This window comes from Triticum urartu, chromosome 7, assembly GCF_003073215.2.
Source record: "Triticum urartu cultivar G1812 chromosome 7, Tu2.1, whole genome shotgun sequence".
Taxonomy (NCBI): domain Eukaryota; kingdom Viridiplantae; phylum Streptophyta; class Magnoliopsida; order Poales; family Poaceae; genus Triticum; species Triticum urartu.
This window is the reverse complement of record NC_053028.1, coordinates 579,283,085-579,289,445: the sequence shown is the minus strand read 5'-3', so window position 1 is coordinate 579,289,445 and position 6,361 is coordinate 579,283,085.

Here is a 6,361-nt window from a genome sequence, read left to right as displayed (position 1 = left end):
AAGCTGAGGCCTACTCGGCGCCACCAAAGAGGTTGTACACTCATCGCACCGCACCTTCTCCTTAACTGGACCTCCCGGCGCTGATGGTGCTCCATCTCGCACCCCCATGGAGCGGCAACCTTGAAGCCGGCGCCGCGGGTGACATCTCCACGGCGGCTGTCCCCCAATGCGAGGCTCCTTCGGCGGCGGCGTCTATACCAGCCGGATCTGCTGCTGCTGCTCCGGCTCTCGCTCGATCGCTCGCTCGCCCAGCTGCTGCTGTTGCTCTCCCCCTCGCTCGTGCTGCTGCTCTGCTCCGATTAAGCCACACTTCAGTCGACTGAATCGACTTTTGGGTCAGTCGATTTTCAGGGGTTGGGGGGCTCGTCGGAGTTAAGGAAGAACCACCCGCAGCGGGGACGGGGGCTCGCCGGAGAGGTACCCCACTATCTACCTTAGTGTTCAGGGTGGGGGGCGGGGCCCTAGAGGGCTGGCCGGGGCCGCGGTGGCGAGTTGTTTCGGGGCGGCGAGGCGGCACTGGGGCCGGCGGTTCGGTCGGTGGTGGCTGGCGGCTCAGGGGGGGTGCAGGTTGAAGATGAACTGCAGGCCCTCCCTAAACTACATGTCAAGTGCCTCTCTGCTACCATTGCGTTCAGTTTCGACAGTAGCATTCAGACTCCACAGTAAATTTCAGTTTCGACAGTTAAGTTTAGAGTCAACAGTTTTTACCTCATCTATTGTAGTCAGGTGGTTTTTGGTGATGTTAATTTTACATCTATTTTAGATCATCTATTGGAGATGCTATTAGAATCCCACTTGAGATTGACGATGTCTGTCTTGTGCTGCTTCAGCCTTGACATCTTACGGCTCACCGGAGCTGCTCCAACGACAGAACGATCCGTCACAACAGAGTAGTGCCATGGACGCCGTCTACAGACTCCTTAGATCTTCCTCCACACCTCCGACAGCCACCTCTGCCTCAACTACTTCAGTGACCAACCCAATGATGCTGAGGTCGACACGGCTATGGCAAAGAGGTTGTACACTTGTTGCATCACTTATTACTATAAATTCGCGTCGATCCATTAGGGCTATTTTGGTTCAACGGAAAAACATCGATCCACTGGTTGTTACCATCACTCTAAATTTCTGCATGCTCTCCTTACATAATCTCACCATATTTTTTTCGTATGCATGTCAGATATTGTACGCAGTCATGCTGAACATGTAGAGAAAAAGAGAAGAGTTTTGCGCGGCAATACAATGTCATGCAGACATCGCTCCATGGTGGGTTCAATGGAAAACCCTCCCCACCCCTCTCCAGATTGTAATCCAGAGGAAGATATCTGTTCTGAGGCAGATTCGGACGCCGCTGACCACTCCTATTTACCCCCCAAGGTGTTTGCTCTACCTTGGCATGATGATGTTAGTCATATCATGCATATGTTGCCTTGTAGTGCCTACTTTTAACATCATATATGTCATCTTCTTAGTTTAGACATGTTTTGTAATGCCACCTGTTTAGTTTCTATATCATATATGGGAATTATGCAGTCTCATGTCTTTTAGCCAGCCATAATATATGTGGAATGTGCAATGCCATCCTGTTTAACCAGGCATCATATTTTTGAATGATATGTTTCCCATCCTTTTCTTCATTACATTTCCATTTGTCGACAATGTGTGTACATTAAACTACTCTTCCTATGAATCAGCCATTTGGGTGGGAGATGGAAAAATCTGGAGTGAAAACAAGGCCTTCAGAGCAGATAGTGCTACCTGTCGAAGCAGATCTCTTGTTGGGTCCCGATAGCTCCTCAGAGATGGATTCAGAGACAGATGACCAGTCATATTCCCCCACTGAGGTAAATGCTCTAACTTGGCATGGTTATACTGCTCATATCATGCATACGGTGTCTTGCATTGCATAGTTTAGACATCATATACACAATATTCAACACCATGTTCTTAGTTCAGACATCATATTGAATGCCCTCTGTTTAGCATATAAATCACATATGTGAATTAAATGATGCGATCCTAATTACTTAGACAACATGTAGGTGAATTATGTCATGCGATCCTGTTTAGTTATTCATCATATCTTTGAATTATGTTATGCTATGCTATCTAGTTTAGATAGACATCATATATGTGAAATTATGGCATGCTATCCGCTTTAGTTAAAGAATATACATGTAAACTATTTCATGCCCTCTTTTTTCCACACTATCTATTGCATCTGTCTCTCATACAATGTCTGTACATTCAACTATGTTTCCTGTTTATCAGCCATTTGAATTGGAGCGGGTGATGCCAGTATCTAGCGGACTAAAAACATGGCCTTCAAATAAAACAGTGCTACCTCTTGGTTGAAATAGCACCCCGGTTGTACATGCACAAGAACCAGCCCTACCACACATAACCCAAACTCTCGCAGATTGTACCCCTACTACGATGGACAGAGAACCAGCTTCACCCAATATAACCCCAACCCCAGCCGATAGTAACCCAGTTCCTATTGACACAACACCATATCCAGTGTCCATAGGGCCAGTACTATCACGGCAAACCCCAACTCCACCAGTTAGTAGGCCTATTCTTGTGGAGGAAGCACAACCATCTAGTCGTAGTTTAGCATCTATCGCATTTGATGTTGTTAAAACGTATGTGCGTATCTTCCCATCTTGGAAATATTATACTGAAGATGAAGGAAAATGCCAGTTGCAGGTGTTTGTCTAGGAGTTATGTGTAAGTAATGTTATTCATGGCAATTACTTTGCTTCGTCCCATACATCCTACCTCCATGATGGTTATAATACAGCAAATTTTCCCATTTGTCTCTATAGAGAAGGACCGATTTGGAAACTCTGGATGAGGTAACCTATGCTAATACCTCTGCTATCTTCAAGAATGCTTGGTGGCAGTATCGGAATTACCTGAAGAAAACGTACTTCACCGGCAAAGAAACTCATCAAATTCCCTTACGTTCTCCTGAGACACATTTACTGGATGATGACTGGGAACGTCTTGTTCTGTACTGGTCCCGAACCAAGAATGTGGTAAGGTCTATGAGCTCATTTTTTATTTTTAAGTATTATATTATTGCGTCTTACTGTACTCTGTTCATGTAGAACAAGTGCCTAAACCTGAAGAACAACTGTTCTAATTTAAGATTCCATTGCTACCATAGGACATAGATATATGTTTGTTTGATGCTTTTATTATGTACTAGTACTTGGCAATAGAAGACTTGGTAGTTTAATCCTGTCCACCTTACTAATGAACTGGTTCACCGAAATGAGTTTCATATAGTAGTACATGCTAAACTTGTTATGTGTCTGCTTGTTTCTTCTTTTAGAATGCTGACAGAATATTGGGGAAGAGTGCCTTATTAAGCAACGGTAAAGGAAGTAATGCAGATAAGGTTCAGGATAGTGACACATCCTGTCTTGGTTTAGTGTTGGAGTTACTGGCCACTACCGCTTGCACAAGCTATTCAAACTCACTGTCTGAATCAGTTTGGTTTCTTGAGTCTCAACTACAAGCTGAAAGACATCGATCAGCTGTGCTGCGACAAGAAGCGGAAGGACTGCGGAAGTCCCTGGAGCATTCAGATGCATACTTTCTGGTGCAACAACAAGCGTTGGAGGATTTTAGCGCCAAACAGGACAAAACTAATTAGCTTGCTAAGCTTAGTGCCGGCATGGTGGGTACCCAGGATAACGTTTCTTGAGCACTTCTGAAGTTGTTTCAGTTATGCTCTAGTTTTGCTGCCGCGTTTATTTGCACTGGTGGCCAGTTTTGACGGCCAGTGTATATGATATGCTGCTTTGTTCCCTATATTTGCACTGGTGGCGAACTTTGATGCCTAGTGGATGAAATATGTGTAATAGCCGTGATAGCGTAGCGTTAGTTGTTTGCTTATTTATTTCCTTATTGTCTTGTTTATTTGTTTGCTTGTAGTCATTGCAGTTCTTTTTCCGCGGTTAACTAGTGGCTGCAATAACCTATTTTTTAAAACTAGGCCGCAATAACCATGGGCTAATATTTACTGTAGTGACACTGGGCCTCCTACGGGCCATAGAAACAGTGGGCCTTCTACGGGCCGTAGAAACAGTAGGCCTTCTACGGGCCGTAGAAACAATGGGCCTTCTATGGGTCGTATCATCAATGGGCCTTATACGGGCCGTATGATCGATTGGCCAAACATGGGCCAATAACAGGCCGCATTATGGCCGTAAACGGGCTAGAGTTGGAATCGTCCGTTCATGGGCCGACCGTAATGGGCCATCGTTAATAGGCCGTATTTGATGACGCTAAGAAAACGACCCAACGTATTAACGGACCACAAACGGGCCGACTGTAACCACGGGTTGAATTTGGCCCACAAGCAAAAAATGACAGTAACGGGCCGTAAGTAAACGAATGCTACAAATGAGCCAAGAATAAATGGGCTCTTAGAAGGCCGAAGGATAACATGGGCTGGAAACGGCCCAACGGAATAACGGGCCGTTAATGGGTATAAAGTGATACACTGTTCATTACGGGCCAGTTTCACCACGGGCCGTTAATGGGTGTAAAGTGATACACTGTTCATTACGGGCCAATTTCACCACGGGCCGTTAATAGGCCAAGAGTTACATAGGGCCTCATATGGGCCGAAAGACGTCATGGGCCATACATGGGCCAGAAGTGAAAACGGGCTAGAATCATATTGGATGGCCCAGATGACGCTACTGGGCCTAATTCGGATAGGGCGTAACGGGCCTTGGGTTAGCGGGCTGTAAATGGGCTATATGCGAATAGGCCGTTAACAGACTTTCCATGGGCCGGCCCGCCACCTTTTAACCAAGTCAAACGGGCCGGCCTTTTCATAGGAATGGGCCTCTGTTGGGCCATGCCACGTGTCGATGTATCATAGGCGCCTTCCATCCAATGAGTGGTTGACATCTGTCCCAACGATGAGCCGACACGTGTTTCCTCCGGCCAATGATGATTTTACACGGGGAAAATCCCCATTGGTCGGGGCTGTTAACGGGTTATCGGATCCAAAACCCGACCCGATAGCTTAATGGCGTTCCGTTACGGTGGATGCCATGTGTCGGTCACCCTTGACGAAAGCACTTCTGTGACACGCGATTTATCGTCATGGAAGTGGACACTTCCGTGATGATAATTTTGGTAATGTCATGGAACACTTCTACGACAGCACAGGTATGACTATCTTGATTCTGTCATAAATTTATCATGGATGTACATCCATGACAAAAAAGCGACCTACTGTCACAAACACGTATCATCACGGTAGTATATTTTTTTTGTAGTTCTTGCGGGTACTCAACGAGCCGACCTGACTTTAGTCATGATACGTCTCCAACGTATCTATAATTTTTGATTGCTCCATCTATATTATCTAGTGTTTTGGACACTATTGGGCTTTATTATCCACTTTTATATTATTTTTGGGACTAACCTATTAACTGGAGGCCCAGCCCAGAATTGCTGTTTTTGCCTGTTTTAGAGTTTCGAAGAAAAGGAATACCAAATGGAGTCCAAACGGAATGAAACCTTCGGGAACGTGATTTTCTCTTCGAATACAACTCAGGAGACTTGGACCCTATGTCAAGACACGTAACAGGAGGCCACGAGGTAGGGGGCGCGCCCACCCCCACCAGGCATGCCCTCCACCCTCGTGGGCCCCCTATTGCTCCACTGACGTACTTCTTCCTCCTATATATATCCACGTACCCCCAAACGATCAGATACGGAGCCAAAACCCTAATTCCACTGCCGCAACTTTCTGTATCCACGAGATCCCATCTTGGGGCCTGCTCCGGAGCTCCACCGGAGGGGGCATCGATCACGGAGGGCTTCTACATCAACACCACACTACTAGAAAAAGGGCTGCTAGTGGCGCACCTATTTTCGCTACTAATGGCGCACTACTGGTGCGCCACTAGCATCACGCCATTAGAATTTTTTTCTAATGGCGCACCTGTGGTGCGCCATTAGTATGGCCCATGGTGCGCCATTAGTATCTGGTATACTAATGGCGCACCACATAGAAGTGCGCCATTAGTAACAATTTTTTTCAATTTTTTTTTCAGATTTTTTTAATAATTTTTTCAAAAAAATTCAATTTTTTTCGTTTTTTCTTAATCTCAGGTCATTATGTCTTAATCTCGGGTCAATATGCTTAATCTCAGGTCAAATCGCACTCCATGGTCAAACTTCTCAAAAGGTCACCCATCCTCACACTACTCCTGCCCAAGCACGCTCACTTCACAGACACTTGTTGATATATCTAGCATATCAATCCTATTATACCTTGTTGATGTCAAGGACTTTGTTCATGTTCATGACTATGATGAAATTTTGA